We start from the raw sequence: 19121 nt of genomic DNA on the forward strand, positions 1-19121 counted from the left end.
GCTTCACATGCCTTGATTCAATCCACTGACAGCACGTCAATCCCGGTATACCACCTCGCTCCAATTCACTCTATTCCTTGCCCTCCTTTCACCCTCCTGCATGTTCAGGCCCCGATCACACAAAATCTTTTTCACTACATCTTTCCACCTTCAATTTGGTCTCTCTCTTCTCCTTGTTCCCTCCACCTCCAACACATATATGCTCTTGGTCAATCTTTCCTCACTCATCCTCTCCATGTGCCCAAACCACTTCAAAACACCCTCATCTGCTCTCTCAACCACGCTCTTTTTATTTCCACACATCTCTCTCACCCTTACGTTACTCACTCGATCAAACCACCTCACACCACACATTGTCCTCAAACATCTCATATCCAGCACATCCATCCTCCTGCGCACAACTCTATCCATAGCCCACGCCTCGCAACCATACAACATTGTTGGAACCACTATTCCTTCAAACATACCCATTTTTGCTTTCCGAGATAATGTTCTCGACTTCCACACATTCTTCAAGGCCCCCAGAATTTTCGCCCCCTCCCCCACCCTATGATCCACTTCCGCTTCCATGGTTCCATCCGCTGCCAGATCCACTCCCAGATATCTAAAACACTTCACTTCCTCCAGTTTTTCTCCATTGAAACTCACCTCCCAATTGACTTGACCCTCAACCCTACTATATATATATATATATAGTGTGGAAATCAAAAGAGCGTGGTTGAGAGAGCAGAAGAGGGTGTTTTGAAGTGGTTTGGGCACATGGAGAGGATGAGTGAGGAAAGATTGACCAAGAGGATATATGTGTCGGAGGTGGCGGGAGCAAGGAGAAGAGGGAGACCAAATTGGAGGTGGAAAGATGGAGTGAAAAAGATTTTGTGTGATCGGGGCCTGAACATGCAGGAGGGTGAAAGGAGGGCAAGGAATAGAGTGAATTGGAGCGATGTGGTATACCGGGGTTGACGTGCTGTCAGTGGATTGAATCAAGGCATGTGAAGCGTCTGGGGTAAACCATGGAAAGCTGTGTAGGTATGTATATTTGCGTGTGTGGACGTATGTATATACATGTGTATGTGGGGGGGTTGGGCCATTTCTTTGGTCTGTTTCCTTGTGCTACCTCGCAAACGCGGGAGACAGCGACAAAGTATAAAAAAAAAGAGAAAAAAAAAATATATATATATATAAATATATATATATATATATATATATATATATATTTTTTTTTTTTTTTTTTATACTTTGTCGCTGTCTCCCGCGTTTGCGAGGTAGCGCAAGGAAACAGACGAAAGAAATGGCCCAACCCCCCCCCCCCCCATACACATGTACATACACACGTCCACACACGCAAATATACATACCTACACAGCTTTCCATTGTTTACCCCAGACGCTTCACATGCCTTGCTTCAATCCACTGACAGCACGTCAACCCCTGTATACCACATGACTCCAATTCACTCTATTTCTTGCCCTCCTTTCACCCTCCTGCATGTTCAGGCCCCGATCACACAAAATCTTTTTCACTCCATCTTTCCACCTCCAATTTGGTCTCCCTCTTCTCCTCGTTCCCTCCACCTCCGACACATATATCCTCTTGGTCAATCTCTCCTCACTCATTCTCTCCATGTGCCCAAACCATTTCAAAACACCCTCTTCTGCTCTCTCAACCACGCTCTTTCTATTTCCACACATCTCTCTTACCCTTACGTTACTTACTCGATCAAACCACCTCACACCACACATTGTCCTCAAACATCTCATTTCCAGCACATCCATCCTCCTGCGCACATCTCTATCCATAGCCCACGCCTCGCAACCATACAACATTGTTGGAACCACTATTCCCTCAAACATACCCATTTTTGCTTTCCGAGATAGTGTTCTCGACTTCCACACATTTTTCAAGGCTCCCAAAATTTTCGCCCCCTCCCCCACCCTATGATCCACTTCCGCTTCCATGGTTCCATCCGCTGACAGATCCACTCCCAGATATCTAAAACACTTCACTTCCTCCAGTTTTTCTCCATTCAAACTCACCTCCCACTTGACTTGACCCTCACCCCTACTGTACCTAATAACCTTGCTCTTATTCACATTTACTCTCAACTTTCTTCTTCCACACACTTTACCAAACTCAGTCACCAGCTTCTGCAGTTTCTCACATGAATCAGCCACCAGCGCTGTATCATCAGCGAACAACAACTGACTCACTTCCCAAGCTCTCTCATCCCCAACAGACTTCATACTTGCCCCTCTTTCCAGGACTCTTGCATTTACCTCCCTTACAACCCCATCCATAAACAAATTAAACAACCATGGAGACATCACACACCCCTGCCGCAAACCTACATTCACTGAGAACCAATCACTTTCCTCTCTTCCTACACGTACACATGCCTTACATCCTCGATAAAAACTTTTCACTGCTTCTAACAACTTGCCTCCCACACCATATATTCTTAATACCTTCCACAGAGCATCTCTATCAACTCTATCATATGCCTTCTCCAGATCCATAAATGCTACATACAAATCCATTTGCTTTTCTAAGTATTTCTCACATACATTCTTCAAAGCAAACACCTGATCCACACATCCTCTACCACTTCTGAAACCACACTGCTCTTCCCCAATCTGATGCTCTGTACATGCCTTCACCCTCTCAATCAATACCCTCCCATATAATTTACCAGGAATACTCAACAAACTTATACCTCTGTAATTTGAGCACTCACTCTTATCCCCTTTGCCTTTGTACAATGGCACTATGCACGCATTCCGCCAATCCTCAGGCACCTCACCCTGAGTCATACATACATTAAATAACCTTACCAACCAGTCAACAATACAGTCACCCCCTTTCTTAATAAATTCCACTGCAATACCATCCAAACCTGCTGCCTTGCCGGCTTTCATCTTCCGCAAAGCTTTTACTACCTCTTCTCTGTTTACCAAATCATTTTCCCTAACCCTCTCACTTTGCACACCACCTCGACCAAAACACCCTATATCTGCCTCTCTGTCATCAGACACATTCAACAAACCTTCAAAATACTCATTCCATCTCCTTCTCACATCACCGCTACTTGTTATCACCTCCCCATTTACGCCCTTCACTGAAGTTCCCATTTGCTCCCTTGTCTTACGCACCCTATTTACCTCCTTCCAGAACATCTTTTTATTTTCCCTAAAATTTACTGATAGTCTCTCACCCCAACTCTCATTTGCCCTTTTTTTCACCTCTTGCACCTTTCTCTTGACCTCCTGTCTCTTTCTTTTATACTTCTCCCACTCAATTGCATTTTTTCCCTGCAAAAATCGTCCAAATGCCTCTCTCTTCTCTTTCACTAATACTCTTACTTCTTCATCCCACCACTCACTACCCCTTCTAAACAGCCCACCTCCCACTCTTCTCATGCCACAAGCATCCTTTGCGCAATCCATCACTGATTCCCTAAATACATCCCATTCCTCCCCCACTCCCCTTACTTCCATTGTTCTCACCTTTTTCCATTCTGTACACAGTCTCTCCTGGTACTTCCCCACACAGGTCTCCTTCCCAAGCTCACTTACTCTCACCACCTTCTTCACCCCAACATTCACTCCTCTTTTCTGAAAACCCATACTAATCTTCACCTTAGCCTCCACAAGATAATGATCAGACATCCCTCCAGTTGCACCTCTCAGCACATTAACATATATATATATATATATATATATATATATATATATATATATATATATATATATATATATATATATATATATATATATATATATATATATATATATATATATATATATATATATATATATATATATATATATATATATATATATATATATATATATATATATATATATATATATAATATATATATATATTATTATTATTATTATTATACTTTGTCGATGTCTCCCGCGTTAGCGAGGTAGCGCATGGAAACAAACGAAGGAATGGCCCAACCTACACACATACACATGTATATACAAACATGTCCACACACTCACATATAAATACGTAAACATTTCATCGTATACATATATATACACACTTGCATATACATATATGCACATGTGCATAATTCATACTTGCTGTCTTTATTCACTCCGATCGCCATCCCGCCACACATGAAATGACAACCCAATACCCCCGTATGAGCATGAGGTAGCGCTAGGAAAAGACCACATTCGTTCACACTCAGTCTCTAGCTGTCATGTAATAATGCCCGAGACCACAGCTCCATTTCCACATCCAGGCCCCACACAACTTTCCATGGTTTACCCCAGACGCTTCACATGCCCTGATTCAATCCATTGACAGCACGTCGACCACGGTATACCACATCGATCCAATTCACTCTATTCCTTGCCCACCTTTCACCCTCCTGCATGTTCAGACCCCGATCACTCAAAACCTCTTTCACATCATCTTTCCAACTCCAATTTGGTCTCCCACTTCTCGTTCCACCCACCTCCGACATATATATCCTCTTGGTCAATCTTCCCTCACTCATTCTTTCCATGTGCCCAAACCATTTGAAAACACCCTCTTCTGCTCTCTCAACCACGCTCTTCTTATTTCCACACATCTCTCTTACCCTTACCTTACTTACTCGATCAAACCACCTCACACCACATATTGTCCTCAAACATCTCATCTCCAGCACATCCACCCTCCTGCGCAAAACTCTATCAATAGCCCACGCCTCGCAACCATACAACATTGTTGGAAACACTATTTCTTTAAACATAGCTATTTTTGCTTTCGGAGATAATGTTCTCGACTTCCAAACATTCTTCAAGGCTCCCAGGATTTTCGCCCCCTCCCCAACCCTATGATTCACTTTCGCTTCCATGGTTCCATCCTCTGGCAGATCCACTTCCAAATATCGAAAACACTTTACTTCCTCCATTTTTTCTTTCAAACTTACCTCCCAATTGACTTGACCCTCAACCCTACTTTACCTAATAACCTTGCTCTTATTCACATTTACTCTTAACTTTCTTCTTTCACACACTTTACCAAACTCAGTCACCAACATCTGCAGTTTCTCACATGAATAAGCCACCAGCGCTGTATCATCAGCGAACAACTGACTCACTTCCCAAGGTCTCTCATCCACAACAGACTGCATACTTGCCCATCTTTCCAAAACTCTTGCATTCACATCCCTAACAACCCCATCCATAAACAAATTAAACAACCATGGAGACATCACACACCCCTGCCGCTAACCTACATTCACTGAGAACCAATCACTTTTCTCTCATCGTACACGTACACATCCCTTACATCCTCGATAAAAACTTTTCACTGCTTCTAACAACTTGCCTCCCACACCATATATTCTTAGTACCTTCCACAGAGCATCTCTATCAACTCTATCACATTCCTTCTCGAGATCCATAAATGCTACATACAAATCCATTTGCTTTTCTAAGTATTTCTCACATACATTCTTCAAAGCAAACACCTGATCCAGACATCCTCTACCACTTCTGAAACCACACTGCTCTCCACCAATACCCTCCCATATAATTTACCAGGAATTCTCAACAAACTTATACCTCTGTAATTTGAGCACTCAATTTTATCCCCTTTGCCTTTGTACATTCGCACTATGCAAGCATTCCGCCAATCTTCAGGCACCTCACCATGAGACATTCATACATTTAATAACTTCACCGACCAGTCAACAATGAAGTCATCCCCTTTTTAATAAATTCCACTGCAATACCATCCAACCTCGCAGCCTTGCCGGCTTTCATCTTCCGCAAGGCTTTTACTACCTCTTCTCTGTTTACCAAATAATTTTCCCTAATCCTCTCACTTTGCACACCACCTCGACAAAAACACCTCATATCTGCCACTGTATCATCAAACACATTCAACAAACCTTCAAAATAAGCATTCCATCTCCTTCTCACATCACCACTACTCGTTATCACTTACCAATTAGCCTACTTCACTGAAGTTCCCATTTTATTCCCTTGTCTTACGTACTTTATTTACCTCTTTCCAAAACATCTTTTTATTCTCCCTAAAATTTAATGATACTCTCTCACCCCCCCTCTCATTTGCCCTCTTTTTCACCTCTTGCACCTTTCTCTTGACCTCTTGTCTCTTTCTTTTATACATCTCCAAGTCATTTGCATTATTTCTCTGCAAAAATCGTCCAAATGCCTATCTCTTCTCTTTCACTAATAAACTTACTTCTTCATCCCACCACTCACTACCCTTTCCAAGCTGCCCACCTCCAACACTTCTCATGCCACAAGCATCTTCTGCGCAAGCCATCACTGCTTCTCTAAATACATCCCATTCCTCTCCCACTCCCCTTACGTCCTTAGTTCTCACCTTTTTCAATTCTGTACTCAGTCTCTCCTGGTACTTCCTCACACAAGTATCCTTCCTAAGCTCACGTACTCTTACCACTCTTTTCACCCCAACATTTTCTCTTTTTTTCTGAACACTTTTACAAATCTTCACCTTTGCTTCCACAAAATGATAATCAGACATCCCTCCAGTTGCACCTCTCTGCACATTAAAATCCAAAAGTCTCTCTTTCGCGCACCTATCAATTAACACATAATCGACTAACACGCTCTGTCCATCTCTCCTAATTACATACGTATAATTATGTATATTTCTCTTTTTGAACCAGGTATTCCCAATCACCAGTCCTTTTTCAGCACATAAATCTAGAAGCTCTTCATCATTTCCATTTACAACACTGAACACCCCATGTATGCCAATTATTCCCTCAACTGCCACATTACTCACCTTAGCATTCAAATCACCCGTCACTATAACCCGGTCTCGGACATCAAAACTACTAACACACTCACTCAGCTTCTCCCAAAACATTTGCCTTACATGATCTTTTTTCTCATGCCCAGTGTATATACACCAGAAATCACCCATCCCTCTCCATCAACTTCCAGTTTTACCCATATCAATCTAGAGTTTACCTTCTTACATTCTATCACATATTCTCACCACTCCTGTTTCAGGAGTACTGCTACTCCTTCCCCTCCTCTTTCCCTCTCACTAACCCTGACTTTACTCCCAAGACATTCTCAAACCACTCTTCCCTTTACCCTTGAGCTTCGTTTCAGTCAGAGCCAAAACATCCAAGTTACTTTCCTCAAACATAATACCCATCTCTCCTTTTTTCTCATTTTGGTTACATCCACACACATTTAGATACCCCAGTTTGAGCATTCGAGGAGGATGAGCACTCTCCGTGTGACTCCTTCATCTGTTTCCCCTTTTAGAAAGTTAAGATACAAGGAGAGTGGGTTTCCAGCTCCTCATTCCCGTACCCTTTAGTCGCCTTTTACGACACGTGAGGAATGCGTGGGAAGTATTCTTTCTCCCCCATCCCCAGGGATACAAAGATCATAAGAGGCAAATTGGGAGCAGCTGAATGAGTGTGTTTGTAGTTTTGATGCACGAGACGGAGTTATAGTGATGGGTGATTTGAATGCAAGGGTGAGCAATGAGGCACTTGAAGGCATAATTGGCATAAACGGGGTGTTCAGTGTTGTAAATGGAAAAGGTGAAGAGCTTGTAGATTTATGTGCTGAAAAATGACTGGTGATTGGGAATACCTGGCTTAAAAAGAGAGATATACATAAGTATACGTATATAAGTAGGAAAGATGGTCAAAGAGCGTTATTGGATTGCGTGTTAATTGATAGGCGCGCGAAGGAAAGACTTTTGGATGTTAATGTGCTGAGAGGTGCAACTGGAGGGATGTCTGATCATTATCTTCTAGAGGCTAAGGTGAAGCTTTGTTGAGGCTTTCGGAAAACAAGAGTGAAGATGAACTTCTGAAGGAGACTTCTGTGAGGAAGTACCAGGAGAGACTGAGTACATAATGGAAAAAGGTGAAAACAAAGGAGGTAAGGGGAATGGGGGAGGAATGGGATGTATTTAAGGAAGTAGTGATGGCTTGCGCAAAAGATGCTTGTGGCATGAAAAACATGGGAGGTGGGCGGATTAGAAAGGGTACTCAGTGGTGGGATGAAGAAATAAGATTATTAGTGAAAGAGAAGAGAGAGGCATTTGGACGATTTTTGCAGGGAAATAATGCAAATGACTCGATCATCTATAAACGAAAGAGGCAGGAGGTCAAGAGAAAGGTGCAAGAGGTGAAAAAGAGGGCAAATGAGAGTTGGGGTGAGAGAGTATCATTAAATTATAGGAACAATAAAAAGATGTTTTAGAAGGAGGTAAGTAAAGTGCGTAAGACAAGGGAAGAAATGGGAATTTCAGTGAAGGGGGCAATTGGGGAGGTGATAACAAGTAGTGGTGATAGGAAAAGTAGATGGAGTGAGTATTTGAAGGCTTGTTGAATGTGTTTAATAATAAAGTGACAGATATAGAGAGTTTTGGCCGAGGTGGTGAGCAAAGTGAGAGGGTTAGGGAAAATGATTTGGGAAACAGAGAAGTGATATCAAAAGCCTTGCGGAAGATGAAACCCGGCAAGGCAGCGGTTTTCGATGGTATTGCAATGGAATTTATTAAAAAAGGGGGTGAATGTATTTTTGACTGGTTGGTAAGGTTATTCAATATATGTATGACTCTTGGTAAGGTGCCTGAGGATTGGTAGAATACCTGAATAGTACCATTGTACAAAGGCAAAGGCATTGCTCAAATTACAGAGGTATAGGTTTGTTGAGTATTCCTGGAAAATAATATGGAAGGGTATTGATTGAGAGGGTGAAGTCATGTACAGAGCATCAGATTGGGGAAGAGCAGTATGGTTTCAGAAGTGGTAGAGGATATGTGGATCAGGTGTTTGCTTTGAAGAATGTATATGAGAAATACTTAGAAAAGCAAATGGATTTGTATGTAGGAATTTATGGATCTAGAGAAGGCATATGGTAGAGTTGATACAGATGCTCTGTGGAAGGTATTGAAAATATATGTTGTGGGAGGCAAGTTGTTAGAAGCAGTGAAAAGCTTCTATCGAGAATGTAAGGCACGTGTACGTGTAGGAAGAGAGGAAAGTTATTGGTTCTTAGCAAATGTAGGTTTACGGTAGGGTGTGTGATATCACCATTGGTTGTTTTATTTGTTTATGGATGGGGTTGTTAGAGAGGTGAATGCAAGAATTTTGGAAAGAGGAGCAAGTGTGCGGTCTGTTTTGGATGAGAGAGCTTGGGAAGGGAGTGCGTTGCTGTTCGCTGATGATACAGCGGTAGTGGCTGATTCGTGTGAGAAACTGCAGAAGCTGGTGACTGAGTTTGGTAAAGTGTGTGAAAGAAGAAAACTAAGAGTAAATGTGAGTTAAGAACAAGTTTATTAGGTACAGTAGGGTTGAGGGACAACTCAATTGGGAGGTAAGTTTGTATGGAGAACTACTGGAGGAAATGAAGTGTTTTACATATCTGGGAGTGGATTTGGCAGCGGATGGAACCATGGAAGCGGAAGTGAATCATAGGGTGGGGGAAAGGGCGAAAGTTCTCTGAGCGTTGAAGAATGTGTGGAAGTCGAGAAAATCATCTCATAAAGCAAAAATAGGTATGTTTGAAGAAATAGTGGATCCAACAATGTTATATGGTTGCGAGGCGTGGGCTATGGATAGAGTTGTGCACAGGGTGGATGTGCTGGAATTGAGTTGTTTCCGGACAATATGTGGTGTGAGGTGGTTTAATCGAGTAAGTAATAATAGGGTAAGAGAGATGGGTGGTAATAAAAAGAATGTGGTTGAGAGAGTAGAAGAGGGTGTGTTGGAATTGTTTGGTCACATGGAGAGAATGAGTGAGGAAAGATTGACCAAGAGGATATATGTGTCAGAGGTGGAGGGAACAAGGAGAAGTGGGAGACCAAATTGGAGGTGGAAAGATAGAGCGAAAAAGATTTTGAGTGATCCGGGCATGAACATGCAGCAGGGGGAAAGGCGTGTAAGGAATAGAGTGAATTAGAACGATGTGGTATACCGGGGTCGACGTTCTCTCTATGGATTGAACCAGGGCATGTGAAACGTCTAGGGTAAATCATGGAAAGTTCTGTGGGGCCTAGATGTGGAAAGGGAGCTGTGGTTTTAGTGCACTATTGCATGACAGCTAGAGACAAAATGTGAACGAAAGTAGACTTTGTTGTCTTTTTCTAACGCTACCTCGTGCACATTTGGGGGGAGGGGTTGGTTATTTTCATGTGTGGTAGGGTGCCGATAGGAATGAATAAATGCAGACAGTATGAGTTATGTGTAGGTGTATATATATATATATATATATATATATATATATATATATATATATATATATATATATATATATATATATATATATATATATATATATATATATATATATATATATATATATATATATATATATATATATATATATATATATATATATATATATATATATATATATATATATATATATATATATATATATATATATATATATATATATATATATATATATATATATATATATATATATATATATATATATATATATATATATATATATATATATATATATATATATATATATATATATATATATATATATATATATATATATATATATATATATATATATATATATATATATATATATATATACATATATATATATATATATATATATATATATATATATATATATATATATATATATATATATATATATATATATATATATATATATATATATATATATATATATATATATATATATATATATATATATATATATATATGTATATATATATGTCTGTATGTGTATATATATATGTATACGTTGAGATGTATAGGTATGTATAAATTGCATGTTTGGATGTATATGTATATACTTGTGCATGTGGGTGGGTTGGGCCATTCTTTCGTCTGTTTCCTTGCGTTACCTCGCTAACGCGGGAGAGAGGGACAAAGCAAAATGAATAAATATAATATATATATATATATATATATATATATATATATATATATATATATATATATATATATATATATATATATATATATATATTTATTCATTTTGCTTTGTCCCTCTCTCCCGCGTTAGCGAGGTAACGCAAGGAAACAGACGAAAGAATGGCCCAACCTACCCATATATATATATATATATATATATATATATATATATATATATATATATATATATATTTTTTTTTTTTTTTCAAACTCTTCGCCATTTCCCGCATTAGCGAGGTAGCGTTAAGAACAGAGGACTGGGCCTTTTTCGGAATATCCTCACCTGGCCCCCTCTGTTCCCTCTTTTGGAAAATTAACAAAAAAAAACGAGAGGGGAGGATTTCCAGCCCCCCGCTCCCTCCCCTTTTAGTCGCCTTCTACGACACGCAGGGAATACGTGGGAAGTATTCTTAATCCCCTATCCCCAGGGATAATATATATATATATATATATATATATATATATATATATATATATATATATATATCTGGGAGTGGATCTGGCAGCGGATGGAACCATGGAAGCAGAAGTGAATCATAGGGTGGGGGAGGGGGCGAAAATCCTGGGAGCCTTGAAGAATGTGTGGAAGTCGAGAACATTATCTCGGAAAGCAAAAATGGGTATGTTTGAAGGAATAGTAGTTCCAACAATGTTGTATGGTTGCGAGGCGTAGGCTATGCATAGAGTTGTGCGCAGGAGGGTGGATGTGCTGGAAATGAGATGTTTGAGGACAATGTGTGGTGTGAGGTGGTTTGATCGAGTAAGTAACGTAAGGGTAAGAGACATGTGTGGAAATAAAAAGAGCGTGGTTGAGAGAACAGAAGAGGGTGTTTTGAAATGGTTTGGGCACATGGAGAGAATGAGTGAGGAAAGATTGACCAAGAGGATATATGTGTCGGAGGTGGAGGGAACGAGGAGAAGAGGGAGACCAAATTGGAGGTGGAAAGATGGAGTGAAAAAGATTTTTTGTGATCGGGGCCTGAACATGCAGGAGGGAGAAAGGAGTGCAAGGAATAGAGTGAATTGGAGCGATGTGGTATACCGGGGTTGACGTGCTGTCAGTGGATTGAATCAAGGCATGTGAAGCGTCTGGGATAAATCATGGAAAGCTGTGTAGGTATGTATATTTGCGTGTGTGGACGTATGTATATACATGTGTATGGGGGTGGGTTGGGCCATTTCTTTCGTCTGTTTCCTTGCGCTACCTCGCAAACGCGGGAGACAGCGACAAAGCAAAAGAAAAAAAAAAGTATATATATATATATATATATATATATATATATATATATATATATATATATATATATATATATATATATATATATATATATATATATATATATATATATATATATATATATATATATATATACCAATAGTTACACATTGGTATATTTTCCTACTACTCCAGATTTGGAAGTTCGTAGCTCGATTTTCTATCGATCGTAGTCATCATTAAGTAAGTATCGCTGCCGCAAAGACGGGAATAACTGATGAAACATCGGCACTGTGTGCCAGTGATGTCTGCTGCTGCTCATGCTCTTGAGTAATATATGCTGGAACTTGAACGCTCACTTCTCACTCTCCTGCTCCACCACCTAGTGTACGGCAGGTTTTCTTTGGACCTGCTGTCTACTGATTTTAGACTGTAAGGTTCTTTGCAATTCTCCTTTTATAGACTGTTTTTTATTATATTCGTACTGTAGAAGTTAGTACGTAAATTTATATCACTGTTGTTGTTTCAAACTAAGTAGCACAACGTCAGAAGTACATGATTTAGACGAGGCGTGACTCGCTGTTTTGCATCTCATGTATATCATTCCAGTGTTGTCAACAGGATATAGTTCCCATTTGTGGTATACCAGTTGTACCCTCATAAGTCGTATGTGCAGTATTTGTTGTGTTGGAAGTAATTGCTGTCAACATCAAAAAGGCTATTAAAGCAAACTTAGGTGATGTGTAAGGTGAACGAAGAAAAACATTTTGATAATTCTACATCAAATTTTGATTCTGCCTTAGTTTTTGAAACCACAAAAATGAAGTCATCAATGTCCATAGTGAAACAGTTACATTATGAAGGCTGTATATAACAGAGTGAATTCATTGTGTTCATTCTTTCTTTCATCCTTGATCGCCATTTTCTCCGTTAGCAACGTAACGCCAGGAATAGACGAAGGAGGGCCACATCTACTCACATCCATTCCCGATCTGTCATGTGTAATGCACCGAAACTACAGCTTCCTATCCACATTAAGGCCCCACATACCTATATATGGTTTATTAAGTCCACTTCAAATGCCCTGGTTCAGTCCAGTGACAGGACGTCGACCCCAGTATAACACATCGTTTCACTTCACTTTATCCCGTGCACAACTTTCACTCGCCTATATTTTCAGGTCCCGGTAACTCAAAATCTCTTCTTCATCCTTCCATCTCCAATATGTTCTCCTTTTCTTTATTCCTTTCATTTCTGACAAATATATCCGTTTTGACAAACTTTCCTCACGCATTCTCTCCAAATGTCCAAACCATTTCAACGCACCCTCCTCTGCTCTCTCTCAATAACACTTTTTTATTACCACACATCTCTCTTACCCTTTCATTATTTACTCGATCAAACCACCTCACACCACATATTGTCCTCAAACATTTCATTTCCAGCATATCCACCCACCTCCGCACAACCCTATTTATAGCCCATGCCTCGCAATCATATGATATTGTTGATAGTGGTAATATACCTTCAAACACACTCATTTTCGCCCTAACAGATAACGACTTCCTTTCCCTAAGTTCTTCAGGGCTCCCAAAATCTTTGCCCCTTCCCCCACGTATGACTTACTTTCTCTTTTATGGCTTCATTTGCTGCCATGTCCACTCCCAGGTGTCTAGACAACTTCACTCCTTCCAATTTTTCTACACAGACTCACACCCCTTCTAGTATGACCTTCCACCCTACTAAACCTAAAAATCTTGATTTTACTCACATTTATTTTCAAATTTCTCTTTAGGCACACTCTTCCAAACTCAGTCAACAACCTCAGCACTTACCATCAGAAAATAACAACTGACTTACTTCCCAGGCCCTTTCGTCCCTTACAGACTGTATACTGGCCCCTACTTAACCACTCCATCCACAAACAAATCAAATTGCCATGATCACATCACACACCACTGCTGCAGACCGACCTTCACTAGGAACCAATCACTCTCCTCTCCTTTTCGTATATATGTCTTACATCGTTTAAAATCTTCTCACTTCTTCTGACAGCTTTTTTCCTTTTACGTTGGAGGCTTCTGTCACGAATAAATGTTCACATCAAAGCCGGGCCTTATTTGAAATATAGAGAGGGCTGTAAAAGGGGAAATGAAAGGACAAGGGAAAGCATTTACGAATCTCGGGGGAAATTAAAAACCTGTCTTTTGAAATGTTAAAGTTATTGCAAAGGACATGAGTCGGTAGAGAGCTTCGATATGTAAGGAATGAAGCAAGTATGAAAACGGCCCACCCTTTAGTTGCCAACGGCAACACAATAATCATATGACGCAGCAGTTTGCTGAGTATTGGGTGATCTAGCATGTGGTGAGGGTTCACAGGCAGCCAGCTCTCTGGAGCAAAAACCAAAGTAGTACCTATAAAAGAGGGAAAAGTAAGCCAACATTGCGGCGTAAATCACGCGAGTCAAGTTATGAGGTTAACCTGGCAGAGTTTACAAATCAGACTGTTTTCGACTTATCTCTGTCAAGGATGCAGAGCAAGAACCACCCCAGATGTGAGAGCAGTATTGCAAGAACGAATCAATCAGTTGTATAAACGAAGAGACTGTTGAGAGGAGTAGAAATTTCGACATTTAAACAGGACTCCCGATTTCGTAGACGCAGACTTAGCTATTCCCGTAAAGAATGCTCTCCAAGAAAGAGTGGATGTTACAGTAACACTATGTTCATTGAGTCCAGTGGTAGAATTACAGAACTGTCAAAGGGGAGAGGAAAGTAGTGAGGAGGTTTCGATAGAGATGGGTAGAATCTGGGTTTTGGAGACATTAAACTCAACCAGATTTCGGCTTCTCCACTAAAATATCTAGTCCAAGCCTGAGTTTATTGACGAAGCTGTGTCCAGACGTGATGCAGATATAGTGAGAGAAGAGAATACGGAGAAGAAATATACGAAGGAATGCGGTGTTGAGTTGTCAGCGTATGAGTGCATTTGGTTATTTGCGAAAGAGAAGAAATCATTGAAAAGAAGGGAAAGTGTAGGCGACAGAACAGAGCTTTGAGGGCTATCGCTGTTGATGGAGAGAGGGGAGGAGGCTGATCCACTGATAACCAAGGAATCAGATCGACGGGAGAGGAAGCTAGAGATGGGGATGCAAAGTGAAGGAGGGAAGCCAGAAAAGGGAAACTTAGAGAGGAGACCCCGATGCCACATCCTGTTCAAAGCTTAGATATCTCTAGGCCAACTGCGCACAATTCTTCAAAAACTTTCATGGATGCTATCCAGACATTAGTGAGGTAGCAAAGAATATCACCGGTGGACTTCGCCCCAAGGAAGCCATACTAGTGGTCAGAGAGATGACTTTGAGATTCAAGATGTCTAAAGATATGGGAGCTGGTGAGGGATTCAATGGTAGATGTCAAAGCAACAGGACGATAGTTTGATTGGTTAGAATGGACACCCTTCCTAGGAGATGGGACGTACCAATGCATGCTTCCAAGAAGGAAAAGTTTTGGTTTATAAACAGAATCAGAACAGCCGAGCAAGCACAGGTGCAAGTTCAGAGGCACACTCTTTCAGTATATGGGGATGGATGCCATCAGACCCATAAATCTTAATTGTTTCCAGAGAAAGAAGTGCTTTTGGACAGTGCGAAAAGATATTACGGGAAGGGCAAAATATTAGTAAAAGGAGCATCAGCGGGCGAAAGAATGTTAGAATCATCCAAGATGGAGTTAGAGGAGAAAAGAGAACCAAAGATAATTGCTTTGTCTATGGGAGAGACAAGTATAGTACCGTCAGAACGGATAAGTGGAGAAAAGGTGGAGCTACAGAAGTTGCTAGAGATGCCCTTTGCTAAAGACCAGAAAGTCTTACCAGTGAATGACGAGGAGATGTTATCGTACTTCTTTCGAATAAAGAAACGCTTCCCCTCACGGATAACGTGCTTGCAGTGATTACGGGAAGTGATAAAAGCTGAGTGGGAGCCAGAGGAAAGAGAGATTTTCCAAGCTAGATATGCCTGATACCTTCCCTGAATGACCTCAGAGTAAGAATGGTTGAACCATGGGTCGAAAGAGAAAGGTCGTCTTGGAGGATGTTATAACTATTTACATTCCGGCAAAAATAACCTCCGCAATGGGTTTAGCGGAAACATAAGCATCGCCATATAAAAACAATGATTTACACAGGGAAAGTCGGAAGAGGATTTTCGTAAGCTAATTCAGCCAGCTTTGATGAGATGACAATGGAAGGGGCTGCTAGAGGAGGAAGGCGTCATTAAAACGGAAACATTTGTGAGAGCGTGATCAGATGAACCAACCAACTGGGACGAGATTAAGAATTTAAAGCAAGATAAGTGGTGAAGATCGGATCCTGATTATTAGGAGAGTGGTCGCGGTCGTCAGGAATATATATATATATATATATATATATATATATATATATATATATATATATATATATATATATATATATATATATATATATATATATATATATATATATATATATATATATATATATATATATACATATATATATATATATATATATGTATATATATATATATATATATATATATATATATATATATATATATATATATATATATATATATATATATATATATATATATATATATATATATATATATATATATATATATATATATATAAATATATATATATATATATATATATATATATATATATATATATATATATATATATATATATATATATATCACTCACTCTTGAAGTAGAACCTTCAGACACAATTGAAAATGTGAAGGAAAATAGTGAAATTGGAAAAAAAAGTAGCTTAGACATTGAAGCTTATTGATACAGTGGTTAAATTGATGAGAACTACTATTGACGTTTGTGTAAATAAATTATGCATTTCCTTTTTTTCCATAGCCAGAGGTTGAACCATTATGTGACATTCATTTTTTTCCATTCATTTCAAGCTAGAAGTTTCAGTTTTCTAAATTGTTTCTTACATTTTTCATATGTATATATATGTATGTGTGTGTGTGTGTATATGTGCGTATGTATGTGTATGTGTGTGTATGTGTATATGTATATATATATGTATATTATCCCTGGGGATAGGGGTGAAAGAATACTTCCCACGTATTCCTCGCGTGTCGTAGAAAGCGACTAGAGGGGACGGGAGCGGGGGGCCAGAAATACTCCCCTCCTTGTATTAAATTTCTAAAATGGGAAACAGAAGAAGGAGTCACGCGGGGAATGCTCAGCCTCCTCGAAGGCTCAGAGTGGGGTGCCTAAATGTGTGTGGATGTAACCAAGATGTGAAAAAAGGAGAGATAGGTAGTATGTTTGAGGAAAGGAACCTGGATGTTTTGGCTCTGAGTGAAACGAAGCTCAAGGGTAAAGGGGAAGAGTGGTTTGGGAATGTCTGGGGAGTAAAGTCAGGGGTTAGTGAGAGGACAAGAGCAAGGGAAGGAGTAGCAATACTCCTGAAACAGGAGTTGTGGGAGTATGTGATAGAGTGTAAGAAAGTAAATTCTCGATTAATATGGGTAAAACTGAAAGTTGATGGAGAGAGGTGGGTGATTATTGGTGCATATGCACCTGGGCATGAGAAGAAAGATCAAGAGAGGCAAGTGTTTTGGGAGCAGCTGAATGAGTGTGTTAGTGGTTTTAATGCACGAGACCGGGTTATAGTGATGGGTGATTTGAATGCAAAGGTGAGTAATGTGGCAGTTGAGGGAAAAATTGGTATACATGGGGTGTTCAGTGTTGTAAATGGAAATGGTGAAGAGCTTGTAGATTTATGTGCTGAAAAAGGACTGATGATTGGGAATACCTGGTTTAAAAAGCGAGATATACATAAGTATACTTATGTAAGTAGGAGAGATGGCCAGAGAGCGTTATTGGATTACGTGTTAATTGACAGGCGTGCGAAAGAGAGACTTTTGGATGTTAATGTGCTGAGAGGTGCAACTGGAGGGATGTCTGATCATTATCTTGTGGAGGCTAAGGTGAAGATCTGTATGGGTTTTCAGAAAAGAAGAGTGAATGTTGGGGTGAAGAGGGTGGTGAGAGTAAGTGAGCTTGAGAAGGAGACCTGTGTGAGGAAGTACCAGGAGAGACTGAGTACAGAATGGAAAAAGGTGAGAACAATGGAAGCAAGGGGAGTGGGGGAGGAATGGGATGTATTTAGGGAATCAGTGATGGATTGCGCAAAAGATGCTTGTGGCATGAGAAGAGTGGGAGGTGGGTTGATTAGAAAGGGTAGTGAGTGGTGGGGTGAAGAAGTAAGAGTATTAGTGAAAGAGAAGAGAGAGGCATTTGGACGATTTTTGCAGGGAAAAAATGCAATTGAGTGGGAGATGTATAAAAGAAAGAGACAGGAGGTCAAGAGAAAGGTGCAAGAGGTGAAAAAAAGGGCAAATGAGAGTTGGGGTGAGAGAGTATCATTAAATTTTAGGGAGAATAAAAAGATGTTCTGGAAGGAGGTAAATAAAGTGCGTAAGACAAGGGAGCAAATGGGAACTTCAGTGAAGGGCGCAAATGGGGAGGTGATAACAAGTAGTGGTGATGTGAGAAGGAGATGGAGTGAGTATTTTGAAGGTTTGTTGAATGTGTTTGATGATAGAGTGGCAGATATAGGGTGTTTTGGTCGAGGTGGTGTGCAAAGTGAGAGGGTTAGGGAAAATGATTTGGTAAACAGAGAAGAGGTAGTGAAAGCTTTGCGGAAGATGAAAGCCGGCAAGGCAGCAGGTTTGGATGGTATTGCAGTGGAATTTATTAAAAAAGGGGGTGATTGTATTGTTGACTGGTTGGTAAGGTTATTTAATGTATGTATGACTCATGGTGAGGTGCCTGAGGATTGGCGGAATGCGTGCATAGTGCCATTGTACAAAGGCAAAGGGGATAAGAGTGAGTGCTCAAATTACAGAGGTATAAGTTTGTTGAGTATTCCTGGTAAATTATATGGGAG

At 39.9% G+C, this 19121-nt stretch overlaps 1 protein-coding gene across 1 annotated transcript in view; it reads left to right on the forward strand.

The window, feature by feature from the left end:
• LOC139753934 (probable glutamate receptor) overlaps positions 1 to 19121 on the forward strand; it is a 469637-nt gene that overhangs the window by 250953 nt on the left and 199563 nt on the right.

This window comes from Panulirus ornatus, chromosome 16, assembly GCF_036320965.1.
Source record: "Panulirus ornatus isolate Po-2019 chromosome 16, ASM3632096v1, whole genome shotgun sequence".
Lineage (NCBI taxonomy): Eukaryota > Metazoa > Arthropoda > Malacostraca > Decapoda > Palinuridae > Panulirus > Panulirus ornatus.